This window comes from Grammomys surdaster, unplaced genomic scaffold (assembly GCF_004785775.1).
Source record: "Grammomys surdaster isolate TR1022 unplaced genomic scaffold, NIH_TR_1.0 126109, whole genome shotgun sequence".
NCBI lineage: Eukaryota > Metazoa > Chordata > Mammalia > Rodentia > Muridae > Grammomys > Grammomys surdaster.
The window spans coordinates 3770859-3787872 of NW_021620917.1; the positions used below are offsets into that span (position 1 = coordinate 3770859).

The 17014-nt window shown below is 42.7% G+C and overlaps 1 protein-coding gene across 1 annotated transcript in view; it reads right to left on the reverse strand.

Moving 5' to 3' along the window:
• The window catches only part of Sdk1 (sidekick cell adhesion molecule 1), a 620720-nt gene extending 606010 nt beyond the window's left edge, over window positions 1-14710 (reverse strand). The window contains exon 1 of the mRNA XM_028756035.1: window positions 14559-14710. The gene's annotated coding sequence lies outside the window, so the exon portion shown is untranslated. The remainder of the gene's footprint in view (window positions 1-14558) is intronic.
• Window positions 14711-17014: the final 2304 nt, after the last annotated feature.

Genomic DNA, 17014 nt, shown 5'->3' on the forward strand with positions numbered 1-17014 from the left:
GCCCGCCCTGGCGGGGCGCGCCGCGTCTCCGAGGGGAGGGAGGGAGGGAGGGAGAGAGAGAGAGAGAGAGAGATTTGGTTATTTAAAAATGATTTTAAATGAAGAAGAAAAATAAACAGATGTCTGTGGGTCTGGGCCTCATGTAATGAGCAGGTAGTAGTTGCACTAGGATTCAATCTGGATGTATAAGGATTCCAGAGACCAGTGGGATGCCAATGCCCCACAAGCTAATCACTGAGAGCCACCATGAGCGACTATGCTTAGACTTCATCCCAACACTGACCAAAGCCAACCCAAATTTCAGGAGTTGCTGTTGAGATTTTCCTAAGTCTTTCCACGACCCTGTGTTTTTTTCTTTTTACCAATATAAGCAATGTTTTGAAGGCTGCTCTTTCTTTCTTTCTTTCTTTGTCTAATCAGGGGCAGAAAGGTGAAAATCTCCATTTCATGAAGCTGGAGCATGTGTCAGGAATCAGTCTGTCGGATCTAACCTTATTAGGATTAAATACTCTAAAGTCAGTAAGAATTGAATGTCAGAAAACCTTTGGGAAAGAGGGCATTGATTTTTTTTTATGGACAAAATCTTTTATTCCATCTCTGATTACTTAATTCTTTATGATGTGAGATTCTCTGTAGACATAAAAAAATGGGGACCATTATACCAAGAATTAAAGTAAGAAGACAAATGTTACTCTCTACACATTTAAAAATATCCACACAGAGCCACACTGAGAAAGGAGCCTAAACTGCAAGCACTCGAACAAGCACTGGTGAAGTAGGAACATATAGTTAAAAGCTTCCGGTGTCTCATTTGGAAGAAGTACTTGTCAACAATGAATCACATTTGGTTGAGTCGTCTTTCTGGCTAAGGCTTTTCACTTAGAGTCCACACTGATCCTAAGACAGAAGACCCAAGAGAGATTAATTATCTACATCCAAGTCATCTCCAATAAGGACTTTAAGAAGCCACATATCAATTCTGTTTAAGAAATTCTCCAGGAACAGCCTTGTTTGCTCTGACTACATAGTCAAGGGAAGACCATCAAACTGAAGCCAGAAACAAATATGCCCAGCACGCAACTCTGTGGGATCCACGTGCAGACTGGCCATGCCTTAGTAACATTAAAGAACTAGGCTACACATCCCGGAACAAGTCACACTGTGCAAACCTGGAAGCCCAATATGGGTCATGTTTACTTGGAATAAGAAGGCAACTGCCCATCCACTTTTAAATTCCCAAGTTTATTACCCCATCCTTCTAGACAGAACAATAGTTAACTTGATGCCTCAGAAATGAGAGATCCATTTCTCAATGACAGGATTCACAAATACAGGTTTATGATAAAGAAGAAAGTTGAAGGCCTAACAAACCAATTAAGTAACGCAGCATGACACTATAAGAGACTCTATTTTGCCTAAAACTCATAGCTCTTGTGGCTGAGTTGAGCCCAAATGAAATCTATTTTTGTAACTGAGTCAGTTCCCAGAGCAGGACTCCTGGAGTATAAACCATCGGAAGAGAATTAACATGAGCCAAGGTTAGGAATAACTAGGAGCCAATTCTTTGCAAGAAGATGCAGATGAGGGTCACGTCCAGTTTAGACAGTTGATGAAAAACCCAAGTCGCCTCTTCTAAGAGGAAATGCTCGGACACACATTTCCTTGTTGACCCACAGATTGAGAAATAATGGATTAAAGAGAATATGTGTACGGATGCTCCTCTTGGCTCAGTGAAGGATTTTAATTGTGAGGTGTGCCTCAAGATGTCAAGCCTAAGGAATATGAACAAGAGACTAGTCTGTAAATAAAGATATTTTAAACTAATTCAATAAAAACATTTAAAAACTAAGTCTTCAGACACAAGGATACAGTATTCTGCCCAATGACCAGGCTCTCTTATTTCTCTCAATATTTGAAGTTTTCAGTGTAAATATTTTGTACATCACTTGTCAGACTTATCCCTAAATGTTTCAGTGTTTGCTGCTATTTTTATTTGTTGTGTGTGTTATCTATTATAGACAAGTATGACTTATCTAAAATGTGTAAGTTATAAATGAATGTACATATAACTGATTTTTACATATTTATCATCTATCCAGTAACATTGCTGAACTCTGTATAGGTGATCATGCTGTTTGAAAGGAGTCATTTTTCCTTTGTAATGCAGATAACTTCTTTTTCTTGCCTTATTGCATAGGCTAGTAAGTGTACTATCATAATTTGATGCTTTGTAATATTGTGTTTCTTATTTAAATTAGGAAAAAAAACTAACATTGTTTCTTTAAATATTTCCCTTGCCCCTTCTTTGGTTCTAGTTATACATATATTTGTTCTTGTTAGTCCCTAATGCTCAGTTAATTGTTTCTTTGATATGTTGTTTATTTTTATAATTCTACTGATATATTCACGAGCTTACTATTTTCTTCTGAGTATTCTAATCTTCTTCAGATGCCATTTTACCTTTAGCGTTTGTCTTACTTTGATTATCAACAACATGGTCATGGTCTCACCATCTTTCTCTGCTACTTTGTGTCAGTTTTCACTTGGCTTCAATCTTTTCCTCCTCACTTCAGATCATGCTTTCCTGCCTCTTTGCAAGCTCATTAAACCGATTAGATTTTAGCTACTACAAAGTTTAAGCTGTTGAGTCCTGGCTGTTTGGGCATTCTTACAAATGTATTTGGACTCTGTTATACTGTTGTGAAGATACTTAGAAGGAACTCATGCAGCCCTTTCAAAGTATTGCTTTTTAACTGTAGCTTCTGAGGACAGGATACCAGTTCCTGTGTGAGCACAGGGAGCCACCGCTTGTCACCAGGATAATCCTATACCTGGCCTTGAGTAGCTGCTTCATGCCAATGTGCTCTGACTGACTACTCTGCTAAAGCTCAAGGGAGCCTATACAGTCTGCAGAAATATTTCTCCAAACATTCCTTTGCATCTTCTGCTCTTGAGAAATCTAGAGTTTCTATCTGCCTCCTGCCCTGCCCTGCAATCTAGCTTAGTGAAGAGACACCACCTGGGTTCTCTTTTTTTTTTTTTACACCTTTGCTTGGAAATTCTACAAAGGCAGACACTGTGAGCAGTTATATGCCTCTCCTTGTTTGTAGCCTATCTCTCAGAGATCACAGTCTAATATCTGGCATCTTAAACAATTTCACTGACATTTTTTTTGTCATGCAAGTGTGTAGAATCAATCCTATAACTCACTCTTAGCCCAACGTGACAGACAGGTTAGTGAGATCCGATGTGAGAGAAGTCTTTGTCCCGGGCTGTTCATACAGTTCTTGGTGTTGATTTTCCTCTTGAAAACATGTTTGATATCTGACACTGATAGACATAGCTGCTGTGGGTAAGGCTCCTCTGGGGGATCTCCAGCAATCTCAGAGTCAAGTAGAGCCTTTAGGTTCTAGCACAAAGTTATGCCTTCTTGAGTGGGCAACTCAGACACCGAAAAGCAATTTCTGCTGTTGCAAAGTGATAAGTGGGAGCTGCGCCGTGGGCATTAGGAAAATGTCCAGAAATAACTCTTACAAGAGAATTATCAGAGCCACATGATTCTAAGCACCAAGGCTACTTTCTCAATGACTTTTAAGCCACACAAATTGATGGAACAGCTAAACAACTGGGCCTGGGGAGTACATGGGTCACTAACATTCTGGTCACAATAGTCTTCCAGGGATACTGTAAGGGGATAGGCTTGCAAGAAGTATTTTTGACCCTGTGGTGGCCAAGACCTAGAACCACCCAGGAAAGGAGCCTCTGGCCATGCCAGCTAGGGATTCTTTTGTAGTAGGTTGGCCTGGTACTGCTTGTATTCTGATGCTAATATTAAGCTCTCAAGACCTGGCTGTCCCAAAGACAAGTGAATCTGCACATAGAACCTAGTGACACTGTGTGACTTTGCCCCCAAATTATTTTTGATAAGTGAATAAAGATGCCAATAGCAAACAGCTGGACAGAAGAGACATGGGAAGAGTTTAGGGTTCCTGGGCTTGAGGGCTGAAGGAGAATCATGAGGGGAGGAAGAAAGTGAAGGAGGAGGAGGAATGCATTAGGAGTCATGAAAATGTGGCCCTGAGGACTGGCCAATAGGAGTTAAGAACAGCCCCAATGAAACATAGTGAGCAATAACTTGGGTTACAGATAGGAAAGTAGATTCTAATGGCATAGAGGCCAGGCATCTGCCCAGCTCTTGTGCTGTTTAAGGCTTATTGTAAATATAAAGGCTGAGTATGTCTTTTACTCAGGAACTAAATGGTCAAAGTCAGGATAGATCCCTCGGGTCAGGATTAAAATTTCATACAACATTCTCTAGCTTCGATGAGCTTCTGGGCATGTCTGTGGGGGATTTTCTTGATTAGTTTCATTGAGACAGGAAGACATACCCTGAGTGAGAACAGCACCACTCCCTAGGCTGAGGGCCTGGACTCACTAAAATGGAGAAAGCCAGCTGAGCCCCAGCATTCTGCTCTCCGCTGTTTGAACGCATGTACAGCCTGAGCAGCTGCTACCTACTCCTGCTGCCAGGTCTTCTCTTCCACCATGGACTGAACCCTCAACCTGGGAGCCAAACCAGCTGCTTCTTTAAGTTCTTTTGTTGGTTGTTCTAATCACAGCGACAGCAGACATAACTAATGTGACTCTTGACTTTTAAAGGGAGACGTCCATGGAAGGACTAGCTTAGGCATGGATAGAGAGAGACACCAGAGCAACAGTGAAGGGCTTGGCTGATGGGAAGGAGACCTGGAAGACACTTAACTGTAAATTCAGAAGGAAGAAACCACATGCTGATAAACAACACAGTGCAGGTAAAATGTGGGTTTTAGCGTCACTAGGCAGCTCCCACTTCAGAGAAGGCACTCAGGGACCTCCTGGCCAGAGAGATTCAACCTAAAATGCATTGTAACTACTGAGATGAGACACAGGCAGATCAGACCTGCTTGTAAGGCCCGAGGCTCCTAAGGGCTCTAAAAGTGCACACTCCTTCACAGATCTAGTCTGGTGTTTGCCACTGTCTGGCACTGGCCACTGTTAGATGCCAAAGCTGTCCTTATCATGGCACTTCCCTATGGACGAAACACCACCTGAATGTCTTATAAAAAATCATCTTGGGTTGAGGACATAGCTTGGTGTAGAGGGCGTCCCAGCCATGTACAAGACCCTGAGTGGATCATCAGTACTGTAAGCAGATGCTGTACTGAAAACAGTTTTCCTGAGGGGCCTGATAACGGGGTAAAGTCATCCAGTCACTGGGAAGGTGGAGGCATTTGCAATGCTCAGCTTTCCTGCGCAGCCGCCTCCCTCTAGCTTCCCGCTACACCACCCTCCGCACTCTTCTTCATGTGCGTTTTATAAATATCCTATAAAAGTTATCCCCAGGAATTTAATAATTTTTATTGATGCGGTGAAGTTTCCTTGTCTTTTTTTTTTTTATCAAACAGGAGAAAATAGATTTTTCCCTTAACCATCCCTATTTTGACTGGAATAAAAAATAATAATAAGTATCCATCAAGCTTCTGTTGTTGTTGTGGCACAGAATTAAACTATTGAGGTGCGTCTCCTAAGAAAATGACGAAATTCTTAGACTAGCCAGTTACTCCCACTGTTCTAATAGGCATACTGTGCAAGCATTAAGAAATCCTCCGCACGGGGGATGCATCCGCTTGGAACATAAATATTAAAGGCCGTTCTCTCAATGCAGACCAGAACTCACAGATGTTTCCTGTAAAAATTGTATGCAAATCCAGCTCAGATGCCTGTGCAAACTTAGCTTAATTACCCAACTGCTGTTGCTATGCCATGTCCTCACCTGAGCCAAAAAGGCGGGGCAAGTATTAATGTGAACCGAAACGTCTAAAATTCACCGAAATCCACAAGCATCTGGTAATACAAGAGGCAGAGAAAAGACTATTCTTAGTCAGTGCTAGGATAGGTGAAATTACATGATTATCTCCTTAAAGTGTTAGCATTTTCCCGACTGACACCAGGGGAGGCAGAAATCGGTGCTCACTCCCAGGCAAGGCAGTTATCATCTCATCCTTGTTTTTCAATTTGAGACTTACAAAGGTCTTGTGAAGGTTAACACATGATAGCTGAAGGGGTTCTGGGGAGGAGGTAGATGAAAGAGTAATTTGAAAAAAATAGTATGCAATTTTTAAGCAGCTTTTACATCTGGACAAATTGATGACAAAATACAATGGATTCTTGATAACTCATCTCAGAGTCTGAAGACCTCAGCGAACGGAATGCAATTCATCACTCCCACCGCAAGCCATGGCCGCTTCAGAAGAATGCGTGCCTCCTCATTGTGCTCCCAGAGAAGCAGTAGCGAGGCGGCTGCCTTATTTTAATGGTCCATGTATAATGAGCCGCTACCTTGGTCTTGCTTCAATACAACCACCACTGTTTTGTCTTCTCATGGATTATCACCACATATTTCAAACGAATAGGTAAATTTTGCTACTGGAAAGAGCAATGAAGAACGAAATAAAATCTAAACAATACACCTTTCACATACTTTTAGGTTAACACTACATTTAAGAGGTTGCATGTATAAAAATGGCCTGGGGTACATTTGGGCTTTAAGAGTAAAAAGCAGGGAGGATGGCTCATTTGGCACCGTGGCTTGGCGTGATCTGAGTTCAATCTTCAGAACTCATGTCAAAAATCCAGATGTGGAGGTGCATGCTGTAATCCCTCAGAAGTCATGTCAAAACATTCAGCAGATTGGTCTTAGTGTTTTTCTAGAAGATGTGGTGGTGCACACTTGTAATCTAAGCACTGGGAAGGTGGAGACAGGCATGATTGGAGGCCTCGCCAGCCACCCTGCCTAGCCAGGTGGTAAACTCCACACCTCAGTGAGAGACCTTACACAGGGGAGGGAAAGGATGTAAAGTAGGAGAATGTCTGTGGAGGGCTGCTGAGGTTGTCCATGTGCGCAGACAACCACACACACACACACACACTACAATACAACTGTCTCAAACAGGATGCCCACAATGATGTAATGCCCATCTCACTCAGGTTCAACATCTACCAGCTCCCCTCTCCTCAAGTGGGAGACCCACAGAAAGCAGTGGTTCTCGCCCTTCCTAGTGCTGCGCCCCTTACGACAGTTCCTCATGTCGTAGTCACCCCAACTGTAAAATTATTTTGTTGCTTCTTCACAACCGTGGTTTTGTTACCGATGTGAATTGTAATGCTAATATCTCATATGTGGGATATCTGACACTTGAGTCCTAAAGGGGGTCACGACCCACAGGTTGAGAACCACTGCTCTAAAGGGAGCTATGCATCTTCCCTCTGTGAGGAGGAAGCAATCACTGACTGGGGCAGCAGGGAAAAAGATCATCATGGCACCCAGACAAAAAGCCAGGTCTCGGGCAGCAACTCTTCAGAAAATACTAAGAAAGCTGAAGACCAGGGGACAAAATCCATTTTTACGTAGAATCAGGTGCTCAGCTTTAGAGGCCTCCTGCCATAGACCATCCACCTCCCTGATCTTCTCCCCATAAGGGGCAATCCTTAGGGCCCCACTGCTTACTTTCTGGGGCACACTGAATCTGTAATATGGATTTTATTAGCACCAACTGGCATGGGCTTTATTATATCATTTTACAGATGAGAAAACTAGGTCAAAAGGGTTAACGTCTCCAACAACACTGAGTAAGCAAGATGGAAGCCTGAAGTGACTGGAGCTCAAGCCACGTGTGTCATACATGTCACATGTACGGCTCTTATTTCTAAGTTCACAGTCTATGCTTTTTGTTTTGTTTTGTTTTGTTTTATACCAGTAAGCCAAGCCACAGAGCATCACACAATAACACTAAGAAATACTGCCAGGAATTACTGGATGGTTAAGTGTGTGTCAGGAAATAGGGTCTCTTACACAGTAGAGCCAATGCTTCCAAACCACACATGAGATATGACTGGTCCTGTGATTCCTATTGGCTGTCAACTTGACAGGATCAGGTGTCACTCTGGAGATATACCTCTAAGTATGTCTGGGAGGGAGATTCTAGTTGGGTTCACTAAGTGGGAAGACCCATGCTGACTGTGGGTAGCACCATTCCCTAGGCTGAGACCCTGGGGTGAAGCAAAAGAAGAGAATAGGCAGAGCCTCAGTGGTCAGCTTCTCTGCTTCCTCATTGAGAACACATGTCTGCTGACATCGATTTACCTCCAAGATGGGCTATGCTCTCAAACTGTGGACCAAAATAATCCCTCCTTTCCCTGAAGTTGCTTTCTTGCAACTAGGAAAATAACAAACACAGCCACTTCTTGTAAATCTTTCCAGCAGGGTATGCAGTCAATCTTCTCAAGTGCACGGAATCATACAGGAGTTGGAGCTGGAGTTCCAACCTAGAACTGTTGTATTGGTGTGTGCTCTGGATTGCTGTGATAAATTGATCCCCACAGACTAGGTAACTAGGGGTGGGACTATATTAGAGAAAGTCAAAAGCCCTACTTGTTAAAGGGTAAGGACACAGCAAAAACAAGCATGGGGGTAAGGGAGAGAGGAGCCAGGTTCACAGAGGGTGAGAGCTGGGGAGGTGGAATACGAAGCTGCTCCCTAGGCTTGGTCTGGAGAGCAACACAGCAGCCTTCAATGGGCTGCCATGACCAGAAAGCAGGGGTGTTATAGCAAAGTTTATAATCACATATGTGGAAGAAGGACACTTTGAATAACACACATACACACACACAGGCACACACACACACACACGCACACACACACAGTGAGAGCAGGAGAGAGTGAGAGAGAAAGAAAGAGGTTGAAAGAGAAAAAGGGAGAAAGAAATATTTAGATAGACAATTGAGGCAAGCTGAACATGGGCTAGGCATCACAAACTCCAACTTGTGAGGGGTAAGCTGGTTGAGCTGACACTCTCTGTAGTCAATTCCTTCTTAAGTCATGAAGGCAGCATGGTTTTGATTACTTAGGGGCCTCGGGAACTTTGCTGACTTGCTGACCTTTGAACCCCACCACGCTCAAAAGCACAGCACCCAGCATGACCGTCCTTAGGGAATGATGACTGCAGAAGCCAAGCTGCAGGAGCTCCCGAGTGCTATTAAGAAGAACCTGAGCTATAGAGGCAGGAATCCGCCATGTTTCTAAAGGAAGCAAACAAGCCCTAATATTTAGGGACCAAAAGAGAAGGAGCAGTGACCTATCCAACTGGAGAACAACAACAACAACAACAAAATTATTAGAATTAGAAAACATCTCTCAGTTATGCTCTTAAATATAAATGGACTCCACTCTCCAAGGGGACGGGGGAGGGTTTGCAAAGACTGGCTGACTGCATTCAAAAATTAGATCCAGGGGCAGCTAAGACGGTTCAGTAGTTAAGAGCACTTGTTGCTCTTGTACAGGACCTGTGTTTGGGTCCCAGTACCCACAAGGTGGCTCATAACTATCCCAGTTACAATTCCAAGAGATTCAACACTCTCTTCTGACCTTTTAGCCACTAGGCCCATATGTGGTACACAAACACGCAGGCAAGGCATATACACACACACAAAATAAATATGCCTTTAAAAAAAAATAGACCCATAGGCTGGAGAAATGGTTTGGGACTCAGAAATAATGGCACTGGATGCTCTTCCAGAGGACATGGTTAGATTGCCAGCACCCACATGGTGCCTCACAACTGTCTGAAACTCCAGCCCCATACTATCTGATGCCTTCTTCTGGTATCCACAGGCATGTGTGCAGTGTACAGACATACATATAACAAAAGACCAATACATAGAGAATAAAAATTCAAGTGAAAGAATTCTAAATTACATCAAATTAACTGTTGTTTCCAAGAAAGATAACTATTGGTAAGGATACCCACAGACCAAAAGACAAGGACAGAGGCAATGTATCAAACTAACCAGGGACAAAAGTAACATGGCATGTCTGTTCCAGTACTGATGAAGCTGACTGCAAGCAGAAGCTAGTCACAACACATAAAGGGCTGGGGAGAAGGCTGAGTGCTGAGGTAGGCAAACAACGCAGACCCAACTCTGATCTCCAGCACCCAAGTAAGAGGCTGAGCATAGCTGCATACAAGTGCCTGTAACTGCAGTGCTATTGGGACAACAGACACGGGGGCTTGCTGGGGTTTGCTGGTTTACATGGAGGACCCTCTTTTAAGGGAACACAGTAGAGAATGACATTTCCTCTGGCCTCTACTTGAATACACATAGGCACACGCATCTGTACACATGCACACAAACACATATACCATATACATAGTTACATACATAGTCACACATACATGTACATACACACAAAGAAAGAAGGCCACAACATATTAATAAAGGCCACCATTCATCAAGAAGAAACAACATCTTAAGTATATTCACACTAAATCTGGGGCTCCCAGTTTCATAAAGCAAATATTAATGGACAGAAAAGGTCAGAGACATCCTTGTGCAGAAGCAACTGGTGATATCAATAACCTACTCTCATTGTTAGATAGGTCATTCAGACAAAGCTCATCAAAGAAACCGTAGTTAAATTATACCATAGGTCAAAAAGACTTAACAGAAGTATACAGAAGATTTCATTCAACAGAAATAGAATATATATTCTTCAGCAATCATGAAAACTTCTCTAAGGCCTTCCAAGCCCAAATCAAGACTTAAATACAAAACAACTAAATTTTAAAATCTTATCATCAGATCATCATAGAATAACAGTAGAAATCATTGCAGCAAGAGAAACCACAGAATCTACAGAAATAGATGGAGCCTAAGCAATACACTCTTGCTTGACCGGTCACTGACAAAATCAGCAAGGAAATTACAGGTCCCCAAATCAGATAAAAATACAACTAAGTACAACATGGATGTCACTTTGGATATCACTAAGGCAGTTCTAAGAAGAAATCTTTAGCTAGGAGTGCTCATGTTAAAAAATAAAAAATCAAAAACAAAACTCAAACCATGATGAATAACCTAATGATGCACCTCTAGGTCTTAGAAAATCAGAAGCGTGTCAGCAGATGAGGGCAGAAATGATGACCATGGTGACTAAGAGATTAAAGCACAGAATCTATTTGAATTGGTTCTTCAAAAACACAAAGGAGACTATACCCCTAGCCATACCTGAAAAAAAAAAAGAGAGAAAGAAGACCCAAGATACTAAAACTAGAGAAGGGGGGAAGTTATTCAGATGTCAATGAAATCTAGAGGATCAGAGGAAATAGTATGAACACTTTTATTCCAAATCTAAAGCTCTGAAAAATTTAAAAGCAATGACTAAATCTCTATGTATATACTATCTACTAAGTTAAATCAAGAGGCTATAAAGAAGTAAAATTCATAAAGATCAATGAAACCAAACCAGTATTAAAATATTTTCCAGCAAAGGGTCCAGAAAGAGTCAATACCAAATTTTGCCAAACCTTTGAAGACAAGCTAACATGAGTGGTCCACAAACTGTTGCAGTAAGGAGGAAGAGAAAAAAGAAACAGTATCACTGAGGTTGTTCAATGAAGGCAAAGCTGCCCTGAAAATAAGATCAGATCAGACAGACAGACAGACAGACACACACACCATTGACCAGTTTCTCCAATGAACACAGATGCAAGAGTTCTCAATAAAATTCTTGTAGACCAAACCCAGGAACACACTACCACCATACAGCACCACCAAGTTGGTTCCGCTCCAACACATGCGAATGAGCAGAGTTAAGAACAAAGTATATGACCATCTCCACACCTGTAGAAACGGCTTCTGACAAAGTTCAGCACCTGTCTGTCATAAAAACAAAACAAACAAACAAAAATCAAACCCTGAAGAAATGAGAAATAGAAGGAGAACACCTCACCACACTAACAGGCCACATACGGCAAGCCTACAGCAACATTACAGTGGAGAGCAGAAACCTGCAAGCGTTTCCTCCTAAGTGAGGGGTGAGACAAGGTGCTCACTGTTCTCCATACAGAGCTTAAGGCTTAGCTCAAGCAGTAAGGCAAGGGAAGGAGAAAAAGGAATACACGTAAGAAAACAAGAAACGCAGTGATTCCTATGTGCAGATGATTTGATTCTACATATAAGACCTGAAAGACTTCCAGAAAGCTCCCAGAAAGGCATACGCTTTCAGCTAAGGAGCAGGATAAAAGATTGACATACAAAAATCAGTAGCTGTTTTGTATATCAACAGCAAACTTGCCAAAAAAAAAATCAGGCAGAACAAAGCAAATCTATTCACAATAGATTTTTTTTTTTAAAAAAAAATCTATCAGTAAATATAAGCAAGGAGGTGAAAGGTCTCTACGATGGGAATTTAATGCTGGAGAAAGGGACCGATGATGACGCAAGACTCGGAAACGCCTCTCACGTTCACGCATGGTAAGAGCTAGTATTGAGAGCAGGGCTGTCACACAAAGACAGTCACAGAGTCGGTATGATTCCCATCAAAGTCCCAATGATGTCTTCATAGGGGAAAAGAAATCCTAAGATGAGCCCTGATGCACAGATGACTTAGGAACACAAAGCCATGCTCAAATGGCACTGAAGAGCCACAGTTATGAAGATAACAGGGTTATGGCGCAAAGCAGATACGCAGAGGACAGAACAAAGAAACTCAACCTCATTGTTGACAAAGGTATACAAATCAGACATTTCAAAAATAACAGCACAGTGCTAGGGAAATTGGTAGAAGGAAATAGATCCATATCTCTCACCACACACACACACACACACACACACAACTCAAAATGGATCAAAGACTTTTATACAAGACCAAAAGTCTGAAACTGTCAACAGCTTTACCGAGAAAACACTTCAAGATATGGGCACCAGCAAGGACTTTGTGAACAAGACTCAGGAGCACAGGAAATAATTCCAGGAGCTGGCATGAGGGACTACATGCAATTAAGAAGCTTCTGTGCAGCGAAAGAAACATTCACCGGTGTGAAGAGACAGCCTACAGAACAGGAAAAGGTCCTTTGCCAACTACACAGCACATAGGGAATTAATATCAAGGCATATAAAAACTGAAAACATTAAACATTAAAAAGCACCCAATCAATAAGTGGGATAGTGAGCTGACTAGACAGTTCTCAAAAGGAGAAATACAAATGGCCGATAAATGTTTGAAAAGTATTCATCATCTTTGGCCTTTGGGGAAATGCAAATAAAAGCTTCAGTGAGACTCCCCTCACCCCAGTCAGAATGGCCGCAAGCAAAGGAAAGAACGAAGAAACAAACATATCCCAACAGCAAATTCTAGTAAGGATGTACAGAAAGAGGCGATTGTACTGCTGCCAGGGGAATGTGACATTACTCCACACTACGGAAAATCACTCTCAAGCATTCTCAAAAGGCTAAAACTTGATCAAATGCAGAAACCAAGGAGACCACTCTTAATTTATACTGGGAAGCCTTTAAGTCAGTGTCCCACAGAGATGCCTGCACAGCCATGCTTGTGGTACCACTCACGGGAGCTACGAGAACAGACCAAGTAAGATGTCTGACAACAGATGAACAGCTAACATGCACATTTACTCAATGCAATGTTTTCAAACATAGAGAAAAAAGGACATTTTGACATTTGCACAAAATGGATGTAACTGGAAATCATTGAGTCAATCAAGCAAAATAAACCAGACTAAGGAAGACAAGTATGTATTCTCAAATATGTAAAACTTAGGCTTAAGGGTATGCAGGTGTGTGTGTGTGTGTGTGTGTGTGTGCATGCATGTGGTCTATCTGTGTATAGGTCACAGAACTAGGAAGAGAATCACTAGAGGGGAGGAAATTTACATAAAGGAACAAGACAAAACTGTGGGTACAAAGGGAGACAGACAGACAGACAGACAGACAGACAGACAGAAAAGCAGTCAGCTAGAGCAATGTACAATGACATGTACATATGAAAATGTCACAATGAATTCCACTTGTACATTAACTTAAATAGTCTTAAGACATTTTAACTATGTTTTAAATACAAAGACCTGAGGTGGGAAGGCAGAGCTAGGGCTGCCTCCTGGGTGTAGCTACCGCTTAAACTTAGCTTAGACTCTAGATGTACCCTCCCTATACTGGGCTCAGAGCTCAGCAAGTTCCTCTTACCCCTGTACCTAGCATGATGGCCAGCACATAGTAGGTTTTCTTTATTCACTGGGTTTCCTGCTGAATAATGAGGCCCTGCTCGCACGGACTCTCCCATCATGCCCCCTTTCTCAGTCAAGTTGAAAAAGGCCGCTAGAGAGGATTTTAACAGCATGACTTCTGGAAGCCCCTAATCTACACAAATACAAACAAAACTTGTAGGTGAGGTTGTCACTAAAAATAGCAAATTTATCACATTAAAGTGCTGCCTGAATTCCTATCCATGTGTCTGTTTCACTAAACGGGCTTCCATTCTCTCACAAGCAGAATGGTAGACTCCAAGGTGAAAAGGCCTTCTAGAACAAGCCCCCTCCTAACCACACACCTTGCCTTCACCCTCAGGGCACTAGGGCTTGACCCGGCACTGGCAGCATGTCACCAGGTCCCACAAGGCCAGGGGTTCAGCTATAACCTCACAATCTTATTTTCAAGCCATCAATTACTTATATTCGCTGCTGTAGGTGGTGAGCTCACTGTCGTTCCGTATCCACTTGAATTCCAGGGGCCAGCTCCCTTCAGCCAGGCAGGTGAGCACAAGGCGGTTCCCTTCCAGGTGGATCTGTGGCAGGCCAGGCTCCGTTTTGAAATAGGGTGCAACGTCATCTGAGATATAAAAGAAAACAGAAAGAACAAAGAACACTTAATGATGCTGAGGTGAAAATAACCCAATCCAACCAAAAATCCATTAAACAATGACGCAGTTACATGAACAGTCTAATTTTCAACAGCAGACATGAAGACTATACAGCCCAATGAAGTAGCAAATAATCCCTGATGATAGACCAGGAGAAAGCAACAGCCCAGGAGATTCTCCAAAATAACCAAAAGGTCCAGAAAGCACCAGATATGCTCATATGAGTCCTTCCTATTTAGAACTAATACCAGACTATTCAAGGGACACACCAGAATGCTCCAGATCATGCAAGACACTGATTTCATTGTTTTGTTTGTTTGTTTGTTTGTTGAGACAAGGTTTCCTCGGTAGGTATCAGATGTCTTCCTAGGTGGCATGGTCACTTCCATGAATGCAAAATTCAGTGGCTTTGCTAAGCAAACGCCTGCTCTCCTTGGAGACCTTCTGTCTCCATCTACTGTGTGCTGGGACTAAAGGCCAGTGCCACTACTGCCTGGTGTCTATGCAGGGCCTGAGGATCTGAACTCAAGTCTTTGCATCTGTGTGGTGAGCACTTTATTCACTGAGCCATTTCCCTACCCCTAGCCGCTGGTGTCTAATGAAAAATCTGCTTTCAAAGTAAAATTCAGGTTTATAAAAGCCATACGTCTTCATATAACCTACAGATTTCTTTGTTTTAAGAAGGGACTATAATAAAGGCATGGCAAGACTCACAATCTACTTTTCATATCTCTCTCTCTCTCTCTCTCTCTCTCTCTCTCTCTCTCTCTCTCTCTCTCTCTCATACACACACACATGCACATACACACACATGCACACACACACAGGCACACACATGCACACATACACACACGCACGCACACATGCACACACACATGCACACACGCACACACATTGGGGAGCTTTAGGGAATGCAGTGAGGAAGTAGACCAAGGTCTGCTGACGTGATGAGCATGCGTACATGCTCACTTGTGACAATTCAGAGCATTATTCATTTAACTTACAGATTTTTGCACAGATGCACTGTCACTTTTAAAACACGGATATAGCACGTTTGATGACTAGCTCAAGTGCCATCACTAATTAGATCTATGACCTTGATCGGAACACACAGGTTTGTTTCCTCATCAGTAAAATACACAGAAAGGGACTTGTGGTTCTAAGATCTCAGAAGGCCACTGCACAGCTGTCACCTCCTTCACACACTTCCACAGGGCGAAGAGCCCTTCTATTGCAGGCTCTCTGCCCTCATGCCTTCCTCTGCTCTGTGTGGGATATTCATCCTCGTCCAGGCTATCCTGGAAGGTGGCTGTTGTGCTTGTTGTTGCTGCTGTTGTTAACTTGACAGAGCTAGAGTTATCTGTGAAGAGGCGCTTCAGCTGAGAAAGCGCCTCAATGAGATTGGATGTATGTAAGCCTGGGTGGCATTTTCTTGGTTAATAGTTGATGTGGGAAGGCCCCACTCACTGTAGGACTGTAGGTGGTACCGTCTCAGGTAGATGGTTCTGGATTGTATAGGAAAGCAGACTGAGAAAGCCAGGAGGGGCAAGCCAATAAGCAGTGTTTCTCCATGGCCTCCACTTCCGCTTCAGCATCCAGGTTCTCTCCTGCATTGAGTTTCTGCTCTGCCGTTCCCTGATAATGGACTATGGTCAGAACCAGTAGGCTGAATAAAACCTTTCTTCCCCAAGTTGCTTTTGGTCATGGTGTTTTATCACAGCAATAGAAACCATACCTAAGACATGGGTAAACTCCTGCAGCCCCTCCTGCTGACCTGTCTTACAAACTATTCATTTCACTCACTTCAGAGTAAAATTAAAGCATTTACAGGTTACAGCTTGAAATTTCTCCCACCTTACATTTCTGAATCTCTAGCACCTAACATGATGCGGAACAAAGCAGATGTTGAATAACATACATTAACTGACTAAGCACAACATGGACAGCACATTATGGTGCAAGAGATGGAAAGGAACAGTAAGGAGAGTTCAGCGAGGGACTGGCCATAGGAGTGAGAGACAAGGGGCTCACAGAGGAACTGATGGTTTTCTGGCCTGCATGATTTTCAATAAATGTGCACTGAGTGGATTGGAGATGTAGTTCAGCAATGCTGTGTCTGTTCGTAGACAATGACTGGAGATGTGGTTCCGTGGTACAGTGCTTGCCTACCATTCCCCAGTGAGGGGCAAATCCTATAGTTAAGGGGTTAGGTGTGGCTCAGTGGTAGAGCACCTGCCTAGAATCCCCCAGTGAGGGGCTGGGGTG